The following is a 16704-nucleotide window of genomic DNA, read 5'->3' on the forward strand; positions in this document are numbered from 1 at the left end:
TGCCTTGCCTGTGGGAATGCAGCCAGTTGAGGTGATTGGGTTTGCACACTATAAAACAGCTCAACCTTGGAATGCACTGGTGTAAAAGCACTTGTTCTTCATTAGCCAGATTTGAAATAATGGTCTGAAAATAGATGCATGTGACTTGCATGTTCTATTTACATTAGAGTTAGGTTCACACAACCATCACCTCACCTCCTGAGTTTAATGGACTTAATGAACAGTTAAAGTGTTTTAGGCACACAGTGATGGGCAACTGCAATATCAGTCAACAGCTGAGACAGGCATTTCCTGCTTCTTAGTAACCTATGTGAAGCAGTGCCTGGTCCACAGGAGCAACTGCCTTTTATATCTCGAGCAGTACTCCTCTACTTACTTTATTTCAATAATCCATTAAGTCTAAATCACCCATTGCCTTTTGAAAAGCAATACCTGAACTATAATCAAGTGGCTTTTCTTTGGTTATCCATCTTCTCCCTGATCTAAAATCATCAGAATCTGGAATTTCAAGTCTAAAAGCAACTTAGTTTTAAGAGAATGTTCCTCTTCACATGAAAATAAATAAATAAATAAATAAATAAATAAATAAAATATTGCATCAGGACCATCAGCTTGTGTGACATAGGATCTCACTACACCCCTCAGGGACAACCCATAGGATGCTTCCATCGCTATGACTGTTGCAGCCTGAGATATGTGACTATGCGTCGTGAATGCTGGCACACCCACCATGAGAAGTCAGCACCAATTCATTTTTCCGCCTCTTTCATTCATTAACATGATGTTTGAAGAATTGTATTAAAAGTGAAAGTAAGAATGAATATGAAAACAAATCTGTATTTTTTTTTCTGTCAAGCATGTGCAAGTGGAGATTTAACTGTATTTATGCAAACACAGCTTTTAAAGAAGCTTTTAGTCTTAATTATGAAAATCCTCTCGAGCCTTTCAGTCCACAGTGAGCTATGTTGCTGTTTTTCATAACTGAGACAATTTGAGTTATCTTGGAAATCTTGAGCTGCCTTCTGCTTGATGCCCAGAAGACTTTGTTGCAGCTCTGCTCAGGGTCAATTGTTCCTTAGACTTCTTTGAGACTCTATTCAACATGACAAGCAAATCGATCTTTTCAATTCAGGGGCTGATGAAACTCAACATTTTATAAAACATTGCCATGAGAGTATGAACTGAGTAGATGGCTTTCAGGCCTGTTCAATGTCACTTTACACCACTTTGTTTGGATTTCTATAAATGCAGAACAGTTGAGGTTTTTAAGCACAAATAATCAGATCAAGCCAAATAATAAGATATCCTTTTTATAATGATATGCTTATGTGACATACTCTTTCTGGCCCCTCTCTCTCCTCTGTTTGCTTATTCATACACACAAACACACTTTGCATTTAAGAACTATCATATGACTCTATATACTACTGGACATAATTAGTGGATTTGATATGGTGAACAGGTTTGAATGACATTGTGTGATCAATAATTATATCCAGTTAGATGACTGAAAACCATATTATTTTATTAGAAATCTTCCAAATAATAGCATTGGATGGTGATATAAAAATATAACCTTGTATTAGTGCATGAGAATTTCATCACCTGTCTGTCATTAATACAAAACCCTCTGTGCTTAGTGAAGCGATTTGTTATCACATTTCTGCAAAGAATGTACCTGAGTTATCCTTTCATTACGGATTCCTTTCAATACTCTCTCTCCTGATAAAGTGGTGAGTGAAGTTTTGCTTCATTGGGACACCAGACTTTGCAGTGACTGCTTGCTTAAGCTTCGAGGTGTGGGATGTGATGTAATCTCATGCTAGCCTGTTTGAGTGGGGTGAAGTAGAACAAGATATCAGAAACATTTTATGATTTTAGGCGTGTAGTTTTTACTTGCACCCAACAAAGCAAGAAAATGTTATTTTCTGAAAAGTAAACACTGTCAGGGCTTCTCAAGTTGTGCACTGAAAACACTTTGTATGTCCTTAGTTATTTCTGAAAACAGTATTCTGAGGACTTGCAGTTCTCTTTCCATACCTGTGGCCAAGCATTATGATCAACTCTGGACAGAGGATCTTTGAAGTGTATGATGAGCTGAGCCCCTTAGCTGTGAAAGGGCTTCCTTGGGAAGATCTGTGCGTTTGGAAAATCTGTCCTAAACCTTCTGAACTTTGAAATTATTCTGAATTGAAACATGGTGGGGTTTGAGATGGACAGGAAATAAATATCCCTGGAAATGTGTGTAGTTTTAAATTAGAGGAAATTAAAGTTTCAGCAAAAAATATCTATTCCCTCCTTCAGAGATCCTCTCCTCTGTTCATCTGTTCCATTCACCCCAACATGCACCTGAGATTTACTGTTTGGTTTTGGTATTTTTGGATGACATTTTACCCTCCTTTTCTCTGTCTTTAAGTGCTGTTCTCAGGTGATTCCCCTTCTGTTCCTCCCCTATTTCTGTCCTTCCAACTGGCAAAGGTGTTATTTCAGAAGGGAAAAATGCCATGCTGGATGACTGTATTATCAAATCTTAAATATTTTGAGAGAGAGAGAGATTGAGGGAGAGACAGCAAGTGACTTCACTTGTATTTTTGCAGAGCATAAATAAAACAATAATTCTTTTCAAGAGAGTGATTGCTTCAGTTTGAGACAACACTATAGTTTATATATTTTCTGTGTTTCGCAAATAAGAATATTTTATTTAAAATTGATTAATGTACAGTATTACAAATTATATATGACTTTGAGTTCTGCTTAGTTTCATTTTGGAAACAGATTTATCATCAGAAAGTATATCTGATGTACTATCAAATTTCAGATTTTATACTCTCTCTATTAGCCCTCCAGTTAATTAGAACTTCTACTACCCTATTTTCTGTGTATAATAGAAATTCAGATTATCTGACTTTACAATAACTTGCAACCAAATTCATGTGAACTATTTGGTCTTGTCACAGTTTAGTCCAAATTTCTTTCTTCAGTTTGTTTGTTTTGTATTTACAATCTTACTGGATTTTTATGAAAAAAAAAAAAAAGAAAAAAAAATACGAACGAGCAACACATATAATTAAAATGTAGCAACAAATATAATTAAAATGGAAAATTAAAATTTTCCAATGTTGTGTAAAGCTTAGAAGGCTATTAAATAAGTTCTTTTTCATAATGTAAAGGGAAGCTGGTGCCCATCAGGAGTAACTCAACACATGCTAGCACTGGGTTTTAATGAATTTAGTAAATCTGGGTTATTTTTGATCTCCAAGAATACTTTGCTACATGATTACCATCACTAAATATATAACAAAATTCCTAGATTATTGCTAATGCAAAGTTCAGACTACTGGTTTTGATACAATATATATAAATATTTTGAGAACCATCAGAATCCTACACTGAAAATCCATAATGTACTCTTTTTACTATTTATTTATTACATTAGGTAAGTGTCTTTGACAAAACATGCCTATTGCTTAGTATTCAAACATGGACAATAGTATCAGGCCATTAAACTTTGTGATAAAGGATAAGACAGAGGAGAAAGTAATCTTCCACAGAGTCTAAAAAGCATCAGAATCTTTTCATCTCTTTCTTGTGGTGCAGACTATGAGAAGGACAGAAAATAGCACTGACTAAACTAAGCTGACCAAACTGACAGTGATCTTGAGGATGACGAGATCCTGAACTTATAATGTTAATATTGCAATATACTAAATTTTCTCAGAGATTGAATATTGCAGATAATTAAAATACTGTTTCCTCTTAAGAAAGTTATTGAAAAAAAGTAAAGGGATTGTAATATAATACTTGACAGAAAGACTTCTGAATGCACTTAGCTGTAGTAGTTACATATTCTCAGGTTGTCTTTATCCATATGCTTATAATCTCCTACAAATTTGTCAGGCCCAATAATTCAACTCCCAAAGATGCTTATGCTCAGTATGTGTTTAAATAGAGTTATATCTGAATAGGGCTTGAAGCTAATGCTTTGCAGAGAGGTCATTGGAAGGTTTCAGATCAGGTTCTGTTATAAAATTCTGTTTTTATACTTTCATTAATTCCTGTAACATTCACCTTTATGACATAGCTTTCCATGCATGAGAGAGTATTTGGATTCAGCAGAATCTTTTCAGCAGCCTTTGGGTTACAAAGAATCCTATTTAAATATATGAAGTAAATCATACTATTTTTTTCCAGATAGCAGGAAAGGGAAATGTTTCAAACCAAACCAAGTTTTACACTTTAAATTGTTCATGTACAATAGGCTCATAATGAGCAGCTGAATCAATCTGAAAAGATTTAAGGACGTGTTCACATCATCCAGTCTTAGGCAGCGGATATGATCAGCCTATTACCCAAACTCTTCCTATTGTCAGGCTCTTCAGAGAGCTCTGATTTACATGGTCTGAGTCACCTCCGGGAGAAAAAAAAAAAAACAACACACTGTTTCTCTCTCTGTTGGCCATTGCAAGATTGTAGAGAGAATAATTGTTTAAATTAGATGGCTAAAGCTGGATGGTATCCTTTTTCATCACAGGGCAGAGATATTGCCAGTCTTTATAACTGTACCCTAATTGAATGAAGTGGAACTGGTCATTCTTTCCCAAGGTTTCACAGAGATCATGTAGAATGCCAGAATGAGGACCTAGAGTCTTTTAGTCATTTAGACTACTGGATTTGATAATATTGCAGTTGAAAAATGTTGTTAATGTAGTTGTTCTGATATATTTACAAAGTAAATACATGTCCTTATTCTTGTGGAGTGCTCATCAGAACTGGGCTTGTCAATGAAGCTGAGGAGCTCAACTCTTCTTCCCCTGTCATATCACCTGTGGTTGCAGTGCTCATTTGGCATCCCATGGTGAAGGAGCACCTCTACAGCCTTCTCTTTATTTTGAGGACTTTTGTAGCTCTGGTACAACCCTACCATTATTTTTTCCCTATTAGATACTGTCCAGTGTTTCTTGGCCATTGTATTGATGTGATGTTTGTCATGGTCTGTTTAATTTGTGACAAGCACATGGGCATGATGTTAAGAATTTGCCTGTTAGGTTCAATTTGAGCTGAAGAAACTTGAAAAGCAAGCAAGATTCAGTAGTCTTACTTAAAAATAGCGTATATAGTATTATTGTAGGTTATATATTATTAATATTATTAATATTAATATGTGATTTTAACTACAGTTTCTATCACAAGGCAAGAAATCTTGACTGAACTAATTAATGGTTTTAGTCTTGCACCATTTTTATACTTTCAAATAATTTTCCTCAGAAATACTTGATTTTTTTTTTTTGTTGATAACTATAGAGACATGTTGATTTGCAAATAAATGTAAACTACATGTTAAACCTATGCAGTGCTACTCCTTAGTTTACCATTTTATCATTAAACTGTCTAATTTATTATTTATTGTCTGATATTTTTATTAATCTTTGTGTTAAATTGCTGTGGATGGAAATGGAAATTTTCTTAAATTGGAATTCTATTTAATTGCAGAAATCGCATCTTTTAAATCCCTTTATTAATGCAATAAAATTATTTTAAATAGACTGGGAACATTTTAAAATTAAAACGTTTTGTATTTTGAGCTAACTGATTTGTTAATCAGAAAGTATTCATTGTAGTTAGTGAATTAAATGGGTTGTTTATGGTTATAATCTCTCCAAGACTTCAAAATGATTAACCTTTAGTGTTCCATGGCTTTTTTTTTTTTTTTTTTTTTTTGTAGACTGGTTGAGGGAGACAAACTCTCATTTTTAGTCTCACTCAGTTTCTATACTTTGAATGAACTAAATACTGTACAATATTGCTAAACTACAGAGGAGGGGAAAAAAATTTCCAGCACTCAAGAAAGAGCAGCTAGAAGAATTTAAAATTTCAGCTTTTTTTTCTTCTTCTTTTTTTTTTTTTTTTCTCTATGATCTAACCTGATGCCCTCCCATCAGTTTCCTGTGTTTTCCTTTTGTAGAAACTTAGTCACAAAAATGTTCTCTCAGCATATTATTTTTATGTAATTAAAAATGTTTTTATAACATTTTAAGAGTGATAACCTTACACATTATTGCAAGTTTAACTTCAGAAATGAAATTTGGATATTTCAGTCCATTTACTTAAATAATATTCTCTTAAATCTTAGTACCAGAGTATCACCTGAATGTATTTAAACTCACAATATTTTTTTCCTTCTTCTTCAGAGAGTATAAACCAATTCTGAATAACTTACAGGGCAGGTTTTGTGCTGAGGATGTTAGAAAAACAACACAAAGAGATGAAAGCAATTTTGCTCAAATAGTCTAAGGTACAAACCCAGCTCCTAAAGGACATAATTGAAATTGATTTAATGTGAAATCAATTGAACAGAATTGATTCCTATTGAAATCAAGGAGACTAAAGACAAGAGTAAGAATTAACTACTTGAGGCAGAATGTCCAGTCTTTTGCAAATAGGTCCCAGCTACACAGATAGAGAAACTGTGTGCTGTTTCAGGAAAAAAAAAAATAAATCTCTGTATATTTGCCTTGTTTTGAATGATGAAGTTTCTACAAATATACTTCTTTTGGATAAACTCAGACTACGAAGTCTTAACTGTTGGTCCAGCTGCAAAAAATCAAGGTACTTAACAGTTCTCTTTATCAGTTTGAGTGCCTAAATTCAGGTTACACTTCAGGTTAAAGATTACACTCTGAATATAATAAATATGCTGTAAAGGTGTGTAAGTAGTTCCCCAGACTGACTGGGGTAATGCCTCCTACATCCAGTGAGAGTGTGTGTGTAAATCTATCATAGTTGATTATCATCTTAATTCTCTTCGATTGCAAGCAGTTTTTGAGAGGATGCAGAGCCAGTGTGCCACTAGATGTTGCTAGTGTCTAACAAAGTAAGACACAACCTAACAAAAGAAGAAACCAAAAAACATGCAGTCTCTGATATTTGCATCAATCACCACAATACTCTTTAAAAATAATTCACAGATTAAATCTAAAATCTTTAAAACAAGCTCCAAAGTGAAAGGGGAAAAAAAGCATCATGAATTGCTATTAAAATTTACAGTATCAGAGCTACTGCATTTCTGGGAATAGAATATGAATATGTTATTTTATCAAAAACCTTTGGTTTCTAAGATATTTTTTTATCTAATTCATGAAGCGCTCTCTGTTAAGTAAATTCCCATCCTTTAAAAAAGCAGAGTGCAAATTCCTTAATCTTTCTGTTCCAAAATCTTAGGCTTGTGCCTACTTGAGGTCAATGTTTAAATGAGTTTGCTGCTCTTGGCTGAAATATCATGGATGCTTCATGGTATTTAGTTCAGTTTATCTTGGCTTACGGACACTTAGAAGTTAAATAGGAGAAATGCTAATTAGGTCAATATGGAAATAAATCTGCAGAGCTGTTAGAAGATGCTTGCAGTGTCTATTGAAGCAGGTGTAGTTTTCATCTAGGCTTGCAGTATTTCACTTTCAGAAACAAATAGATTAATAAAAGAGCAAGAAAAACCTTTGAAAAGTAAAGAATTGGCTCTTATGGGAATCAGTGAAGGTTGGGACCAAGGTCCTTAGTATGATAATTCAGAATGGGAGGAGATATGTGAAGAGAGGAGTTTTGCAAGGTAATAGGCTCAAATAGGAGCAGAGCAGATGACACAGCCACATACTCCCTGGAGTGAATATTCACCTTTGCTTTGGCCTCACTGAACAGTTTAGAATATGTTTCGCTTAGAGTAGTTGCACTGGTTAGATTTCAGAATTTTCTCTTTTATGTTTGATTCACCCAAGTGAGCAACAGAAGGATATGACCAATGTCAAATACATTTGTTTTTTTTTTTTTTAATTGTTAGTAGCTTGTTGATTAAATATGAAGTGGGCATCGAGAGGTCATTAACACTGTGAAATGGATTTCTGACTTGTTTAAAAAAGCAGCATGTACTTTTGTCTTTAGCTCTGTGGTGGGTCTTAAGTGAGTAATGTCTTTGCTGATCATTTTATTTTTGCATTTGGAAGTGATGTATTTTACCAGTTATGCTCTACAGGAAATGGTTGAAATTAGTTTTCATTAGTTCATTTATACTGTACTTCTCTGCAGATTGTAGCTTGACCTCATTTTACCATCAGAATCTGTAAAAACTTTAAGCCAATCATTTTCAAATATGTAATTTAAAAACAAATCTCAGTAAACCAGCATTAAAATAGAATTCTGTTCAAGCCTTCTACACACTGTTGTCCATGTATAGTAAAATATTTTAAAATTGTAACTATTTTACAATAGTTTTTTAATCCATAGTATGCAGAAATAAACATTGATGTTACCTTCTACACATCTTTTTTTTCCTTCCTTTTCCTTGTGACATAAGCACATAGATATGTGCACACACATACTCATATACCATGAAGCTAATAAAGATGTCAACCACTGCACTCTGTTATGAGCTGTGACACATAACACAAAGCACCCTGCCTCCTCCTGATACTGTCATTTTATGTAAGTGCTGGCTTCACTTCTGTTTTTATTAGCTGATGCATCAGCACCCTGCACCCAGGAAGAGATTCAATAAAGTCAGTTAACTAGGTTACCCTTTTAGGCAGCAAGGAAACTGGAGTACAGGAGCTGTCTAGGACCACAATCCTGCACAGGTTGCATTATACTTTTCCCAGATAATGTTTTTTGAGGGGTTAACAGAGGCAAAGAGCATACTGAAGTTCTCAGCTCCTTGCTGGGCTTTTGTAGGAGGATTAGTTTGGGTAACACAGCTGAGCAGCAGGACGTGTTGCTGTGAGCACGCTGGCAGATCCATGTGCCTCCTGAGCCCACTGCCATCCACCATGGCGTGCAAGAGGAGGGGGGCAAGGGCTGCCTGCCAGCAAACTGAGCCGAGGGAGAGCCATGCCCCATTTTCCAGAGCAGTGAAAACCACCAAGGAGACTTCTCCATCTGCACTGCTATTACATACCAAAGCCAGTATCTGCATTTTCAGTGGATATATAAAGCTACTGTGTTTGAGATTTATATCTAGCTGGTAAGAATGGGTTTGTTTTCTTTTGGTCTGAGTATGTTAGATGGCTTTCTTTCTCTGTGATTCAGTAACAGCTTCATTCTTTACAAGCAAAATGTGCATATCACCGATGTTGTTCCAAAAAATAGATGGTCCAGGGCCACCTTTGGGGAATTCTCTAAACAGAAGAATCAGAAATGATCGTCTCATGCTGGGTGTTGAAGCACTCTATTTGCATGCTGAGAGTGCTGAAGGAGGACCTGGAAAATTCCCTGCGCATGTATTTACACAATAGACTACAGCTGCTTTGAGTCATCAGCATGGTGGTTCAATAACGTTCAGTCTCAAAAGACTTCAGTATGTATTTACATGCTGGAGTTTGCTTTGTAAAAGACCAGTAAATGTGTGCTGCTTATGGTGCGGAGGTTGCCCTCACAGCTTTGTTGTGTGAGCAGGAGTGCAGCTTTGCTTCCATCAACAATTTCCCCCTTGCTGCCATGTGAGCAAGTTTGGGAACCTTGTTGGTGGAAATGCTTTCTGCTCCCAAATCTGAATGCAGCAGAAAGGGTGCGTGCTCCCATATGTTCCCTGTGTACCTCAGAAATTTCAGAGAATTTCTTCTTTTCTCCTTCTAAAACAAAAGCCCTCCACACAGTGCAGAGGCATAGGATGGATGGGGGTGCTGTGGATCAGCCATATGGAAAGTACTGTGAAATGATCTATGAAAAGGCCAGGAAGCAGCATGGCTTGATCCACATGGCAAAGGCACAAGAGTCTGCCCTGGGGTGCTACCACTCATGGGTCAGCCAGAGTGAGGCAAGCATTCGTGCATTCCCTCTGCACCAAAGTGTCTTGAGAGCAGCAGCAGAGGGGGGACAAGGAGTGGTGTCTGCAGAAATGGGGCTTCCATGGAACTGGTGTGGGCCCTAGTCAGTCTCTGCCCTGCTGTACTTTGCCCTTTATAAAATGAGGAGATGGGGTGGGAAAAAGACCCTTTAGCACTTTGGTAAATCTGCACTTGTGTGTTAGGGCCAGGGTCTGGTCTTGGAGGACAGATATTGAGCTGGGGAGGACATAATACATCTGAAGGGCAGACAACAAAACCTGATCTGAGCCCCTGATGGCTCTGCCATATCACTCTCTATGAAGTCTCATACCCTCCTGAAGCCCACATCAGGAAACAGCTAACAGGCAGGGACGGGTCACAAACAATATATTTTTTAAACTAAAAAGACATTTTCTCTTTGGCAACACCTACTTCTAAAGGTGGTTTTTCAATAGGAGCAATGTTAGAACTTCAAATGCATAGTTTATAGTAAGAATTTACACTTCCTTTTGTGTTTTAAGAATGGCTTCTGGAGGGTAAGCACAAGGCTGAACGGGAGATTAGGTGGTTCCTCTTCACTGCTCTGCCCTCCCCATTTTCTGTGTAGCCTTGGTGGAACAGATTTCTCTCTTATGCACAAAAATACATCCAGGGCATTTTCTGGTGACTTATATTATAAGTTCTCTGAGGTTATGCATGAATGGAGCTAGAGAAGCGTAGTCATTTACATTATTTTAAAAACTAATAATTATAACTTAGAAATTCACCCACTGTTACCAGTTTGTATCATCTGTAAGAAGTTATTCTGCATTGCAGGTGCTTGTCAGTTTCAAAGCACGATAGGCCCACCATGTAAATAAAATAAATCCATCTCATTTTACATAGTCAAGTAGCCATCTGATGATAACTCTTGGTCACTGCCAAAGTGAATAAGCCTCAAACCATAGGAGAAAAAGAAAGTTTCTCTTCAGTTCCTGTGGATCTGCACTGTAGAAGTCTGAAATCAGCTTGCAAAAGTGGAGTATTGCTGTAACCCATAGTTCAGTTTATGCATTGTATTGGGTTTATGTGTCAAAGTTTTGGTAGCAGATAGCTGCAGGGCTGGCATCTGTGAACAGAGCCAGGTCCAGCTGGCTCCAAAAGGGACCCGCTGCTGGCCAGAGTCAAGCCAGGGAGTGATGCTCTGTGGGCCTCTGGGAGAGCAGATTGAAGAAAGGGGAAAAACCTGCAGTGCAACAGCAGCTGGGAGAGAGGAGTGAGAAACAGCCCTGCAGAGACCAGGGTCAGTGCAGCAGGAGAGCAGAAGGTGCTCCAGGCATGCAGCAGCAGCTCCCCTGCGGCCTGTGGAGAGGCCCCTGGTGGAGCAGGCTGTCCCCCTGCAGCCCATGGGTCCCACATGGAGCTGATCTCCATGCTGCAGCCTGTGGAGGAGCCCCCAGTGGAGCAGGTGGATGTGGCCTGGAGGACGCTGCGGCCCATGGAAAGCCCCCACAGGAGCAGGCCAGAGTTGCAGCCCATGGAGAGGAGCCCATGCAGGAGCAGGGGGTCTGGGGGGAGCTGCCGCCCATGGGGGACCCGTGCTGGAGCAGTTTGCTCCTGGGGGATGGACCCTGTGGTATGGGGGATATAGGAGCAGTTCTTGAAGAGCTGCTGCCTGTGGGCAGCCCCTGCAGGCTCAGTTTGGGAAGGATGGCATCCCGTGGGAGGGACCCCATGTGGAGCAGGGGCAGAGAGTGACTGTGAAGGAATGGTGGAGATGAAGTGTCAGGGACTGCCCACAGCCCCCATTCCCCATTAACCTGCACCGCTCGGGGGATGAGGTAGAAGAGGGTGAATGTGGGGAAGGTGGTTTTAGTTTTCTTTTAGTTTCTCACTGTTCTGGTCTGCTAGAGATATACAATAAATTATATTAATCTCCTTATGCTGAGTCTATTTTGTCCCTTACGATAATTGTTGAGGATCTCCCTGTCCTCATCTCAACCCTTGAGCCCTTTTTCATTGTATTTTCTCCCCCCTTTTCCTTTGAGGAGGAGTGAGAGAATGGTTGTGGTAGAGTTCAGCTGCCCAGCTGGGTAAAACCACCACATCCATGCCCTATGTGCCTCTGCAATTCCTGAGTATATAGGGAATATCAAAGTTTGACTGTAGTATTAGCCCTAACTTTACTGGCATTGTTGATTTTTTATAACAGTTGCAAAGCAGATCTAAACAAAGAAAAAAAAGCTATATGCTTTACAGTGGATGCTTTTTTTCTGTTTGTTCTTTATTGGTACTAGAAACACCTTCAGTTTAAGTTAAAATAAAACAAAAACAGTGAAATAAATAAGCTGGGGGCATTTGGAGGAGAATGAAGGCTGTGTCTTGGTCTGAATACCTTTATTGCTACAGAGCTTTAAGTGTACAGCAGCCTCAGACAGAAAATGTTATAACCAACCTGAACAATGCATCTAGGGCAGGGAGAACCTGGGAAGAGCACAACAGATGGATTAAAATAAAAGCGCAATAAATATGCATTTAGTTATTTATTACAGAATAAATTATGTATTGACACAAGAAATTACACTGTAATTTTCTGTTTGAAATGTTACAGAAGTAAATGGGTTTCTTTTTAAAGGGTACGGTGGAGCTGGAGCCTTGGTCTTGCGTTTCTGTCATGACATTTAACTCATTAGCATGCAGGTGCACTCCCTGGGTCTAATGCAATAACTGTCTCCTTTCACTGTGTTTACAGATAATCCAGCAAGTTTGCAGGCCAAATGGCTCTCTGAATATGAGCCCACAAAGTGCTGAATGAGACGGCATGCTGCTCTGGGAGATTCCAGCACAGCTAGCCAGAAGGTGGGTTTAACAGTGCCATTAAAAGCAAGAAATGGCTTGAAGTTGTTTGTAACTGACCGCCGTGATAATTAATTGCAGGTAATGTTGCAGTCACTCATTCGTCTTCCCTTTCCTTAAAATCCACTCTCTTGTTTTCAGCCACTGATCCATGGTTAATAGCAGTTAGCACTATGCATCTGAGCTCCTGGCTTTCTACATGTAATGAATTATTCTGCTTCGTGGGGAGCCAGCCACGCATTTGATGTCTGGAACAGGGTCTCCTTTGCTGAGAGCTGCAGGCGCCTGAGAGCTCTGGTGGTTGCCGTTTGGGATTGAGCACAGTCCCAGAAGACTCCCTGGCTCCTGCAGCTATGTGGAGCTGAATTCTTGCTCAGTGATGCCAGGGCCAGGAGAAGGGCCTGTAGCTTTGTTGCTGAAAGGGTCTGGGCTCAGGTCTGGGACTAGCACATAACTCAGCCGATGGTGATACCCTTGTGCCTCAGCTTTTCATCAGCCAAGTAGGTGTGATGTCTCCATTTCATGCTGTTTTTTTGGACCTCTGCTTCGACGAGGACTGGGTATCCAGCTAGTTGTCTGGGCTCCCCCTGTGTTCATGTGAGGGGGAGACATTAACCACAGGTAAATGAAGTGCCTCAGACAGGTTGGAAAATATCCCTTCTATGTACCTGACACTCACTCTGACTCAAGTGAACCTAAGTAACCATCTTAGGCTCCAAAATGAGTTTTAACTGGTTAAAATTAGGCCAGGCAGTTCTACCAGCTGCACCTGCCTCTTGTCAGCTCTGAAGACAGAGACCATCTTCTGCCATGATGGGCATTGCTGTATGTCTAACACAGCAAAGCCATCATTGCAGGTGGAGCCTCTATATGCAGAAGTAATACAAAGAATTAATAACAAGTCTCATAGAGCTACTGACCAATGCTTAGTAGCCTGACAATATCACCTTACTCCCATATAGACAGACAAGTAACGGAAAATCTCTGGATTGATACCCAGTACAGGTTACATAGCCTGTCTCAGACACAAAATCATGCTTTGGCAGTTTAACAAGCTGCTGTGTGTCTACTGAGCAGTTCTTAATATCCCTGTGCTGATCTCATCCTCATAGTCTTATCTATGCTCATGCAAGAGGTGTGCACACAAATGGATGCCTCAGACTGATGCAAGGAAGCCTGGTAAGCCATGGTTATCATATGTGATAGGCCACACAGAGCCCCCACACCATTATTTATTTTATTTATTTATTTATTTATTTATTTATTTATTTATTTATTATTTTTAACTTCGGCTTCATGCTGACAACGATATTGTTGCTGTGCAACGATAAAGATTTTTGCTAAATATTCAATAACATCTATGCGTGTGGTATAGGAAATGGAGCAGAATGGCTATTAGGAAAAAAGTTTAGCATTTGTTCGTTGAGTTTTCATGCATGATTTGGTAGGTAAAGGTTATCAGAAAAGTCAATACAAGTGAGCTCAGAAAACATAACATCAGTTAAACCTCTTGACAGGTGCATTACAAAGCAGCAGAAGATCATTTGAAACTGACCAGGAAAATTCAGTTGCTCCTGAAAGCAGAAATGCCTTGTCATACTCCTGGGCTGCTTTATGAACCTGCTGGTCTGCTAGGCTGAAAGCCATCACTCTGCTCCCAGATGGTGTGAGCTGCATTTGGAAAGGCAAGCAGGGTCTCTCATCCTGTGATGTGTCAGTCTAGCACTCTTTGAAGGCAGGTGAATGAACAGTGTTTTAAAAGAGGATTTTTACGCTCAGGAAAGATGCCAGCTTGAGACTAATGGAAACTCAAGTCCTTTGCTTACCCATGGAATTTGCACTACATGGGTGCTGGCAATAGTCACAGCACCCACACGGACATTTTTCATCTCTCTTTAGCTGTAAGCCAGAATAACAGGTATCTCAGGATCCATTTTCCTGCTCTGCAGTATGGAGAAAATGCTAGGCAGTTGTGAAATGGGGCTAAGAGGCCCTTGCCATGCAGCTATGGTAGTGTGCTGGTGCCTCCTCACTAGGAGTTCCATGTTCCCTGTGTTTGGCTTCCAGCACAAGAAGGGTGCACATTTATCTGAATACATCTACATGTATGTGCAATGACAGCTTCCTCCTACACATGTCTGACCTTGGCCCCCAACTAACAAGTCTCCCCCCCAATAGTGCTATATGTTTCTTATTTCTGCTCCCATCCTTTTTATTTTCCTGCTTTAATACAGCCAATGAGATACTCCTATTTTATATGAACATCACAGCCTTTCATCAGGTGAGTGTCTTGAGTCTGGTCTACCAAACCATTAAAATATCACAGCAAATGATTTGTTCCTTGCTGTATTGAAGAGCAGAGCTGAAAACTTGGTTTACTTTGAGTGTGATCTGTCCCCTTTTCTGTGCTGCTCCATTCAAAGACGTATCCTGCTACTGTTCTTTCTATGCCACCTAAAACCTTTTCCTTTCCCCTTCCTTATTGCTCATAAATGAATGTGAAAGCAAAAGACAGGTAAAAATCATTCCCCACATTTAAACTGGGATTCATAAATGGTACTCAGATTCTCCCAAACATTGCAGCTGTACTTCAGGCCATTAAGCTGCCAGTGAAAAGATTTGTGTTCCTTTCAGTTCAATCCCTGGACAGATCCAATTGCTAGATGTAAAAGTTTTTAATTAGATATTTAGAAATCTTTATAATCTGGTGGGATTACTGAGCAGAAACCCAGCACTGCGAAGGCCACAAGGTCTGCTCAGGAAGAAAAATCTTTATAAATAAGCATGCACTGAAAGAAAGAGCAAAATAAACACTACCTCAAGCTATGAATCAATGTGTTCCTGAGAGGTTAAGGCCCTGAAACAGAAAAGTCTTTAATAATATCCCTAACTTTATGTGACCCCATTGACTTCAGTTATATATGGATCAGTAGTTTGCTCAATTGGGACTTTCTTTTATGGGCTAAAATAAATTCATTTTTTATTAATGGTATAAAAAAATCATTCACAGGGTCTGGAAATGTGGCCCCTATGCAGTATGCAAACACCGTGTCTGGGAAAATATAAAATCAAAGTAGAGAAGTGTGGGAGAAAGTAATACTACCCCCTTAAGCTGCTGTTGGAAACTGAGGCTTAAGAACCCAATGTTTTATCTAGGGCCATGCAAGCAACATATAGCAAAGCCAAAGAACAGATCCCAATCTGCCGGGTCCTGCCCTCTATACCTTAATCCTCCAGTGTATACATGTATTCTATGGAAATTCCAGGCATCCTATCTTCTACTTTAGACCTAACACATGCTAACACATGTGCAAGTGGAAGGGACAGCAAAGTGAGAGCTAGCTAATTCTTTACCTTACAGGGATCAGGAAATACATCTTCTTCCTGCTCTGATATGTATTTATAATCTTGAGTATGATATACTGGTAGAATAAATATTTCTGCATAATAATCTCTGTATGCATTAAAAAAAAAAGTGAAATATTATTTTTTATTTATTTTTTGGTCTTATTTATTCAGATAATTGTAACTGATACCATTTTTCTGACCAAGTGCATCATCCAGTCTATTGCAGCTCATTTCGTAGCATCAGAGTGCAAACAATAAAAAACAGACTCTCCAAAGCTTGAGTAATTAAATACAAGTAGAGCAGTGGCAATAAAAAGAAAGAAAACACTGGATAAGTTTTCTGAAAAGGAAAAAGGTATAATTACTTCAGCCAAAGGGCAGCAATAACATAGACATTGACAAAATATAAGGATTTTATGTGCTTATTGACTCAGCCATTCACAAAAAAGAAAAAGTCATTATCGTAGCAAATGCCACATTACACGATAGTAATCAACTACTGTACTGTACCTCTGAGATACAAAGCACCTTTTACTGAAAATCAAAGGCACTTTTCTGAACAGGTGAGAGAAGAATTTTATGGCTGTGTGATGATATGGCCACATGTTTTTCTTTTTGCTTTTCTAACATTTAGCAGTGCTTTTACTCTTTGTTTTATCACAAAAGGCTCTGAGGTGCTTCTGCTGGCTTTTGGTAAAGTAGCTGCAGAGTTAGT

General features: G+C 38.8%; 1 long non-coding RNA gene across 3 annotated transcripts in view; it reads left to right on the forward strand.

Moving 5' to 3' along the window:
- The window catches only part of LOC106019880 (uncharacterized), a 187607-nt gene that overhangs the window by 56035 nt on the left and 114868 nt on the right, over positions 1 to 16704 (forward strand). For all 3 annotated transcript variants that reach the window (XR_011808448.1, XR_011808449.1, XR_011808447.1), the window contains one exon: positions 12538 to 12644. This is a non-coding gene — a long non-coding RNA (uncharacterized lncRNA). The remainder of the gene's footprint in view (positions 1 to 12537; positions 12645 to 16704) is intronic.

Source organism: Anas platyrhynchos, chromosome 3, assembly GCF_047663525.1.
Source record: "Anas platyrhynchos isolate ZD024472 breed Pekin duck chromosome 3, IASCAAS_PekinDuck_T2T, whole genome shotgun sequence".
Taxonomy (NCBI): Eukaryota; Metazoa; Chordata; class Aves; order Anseriformes; family Anatidae; genus Anas; species Anas platyrhynchos.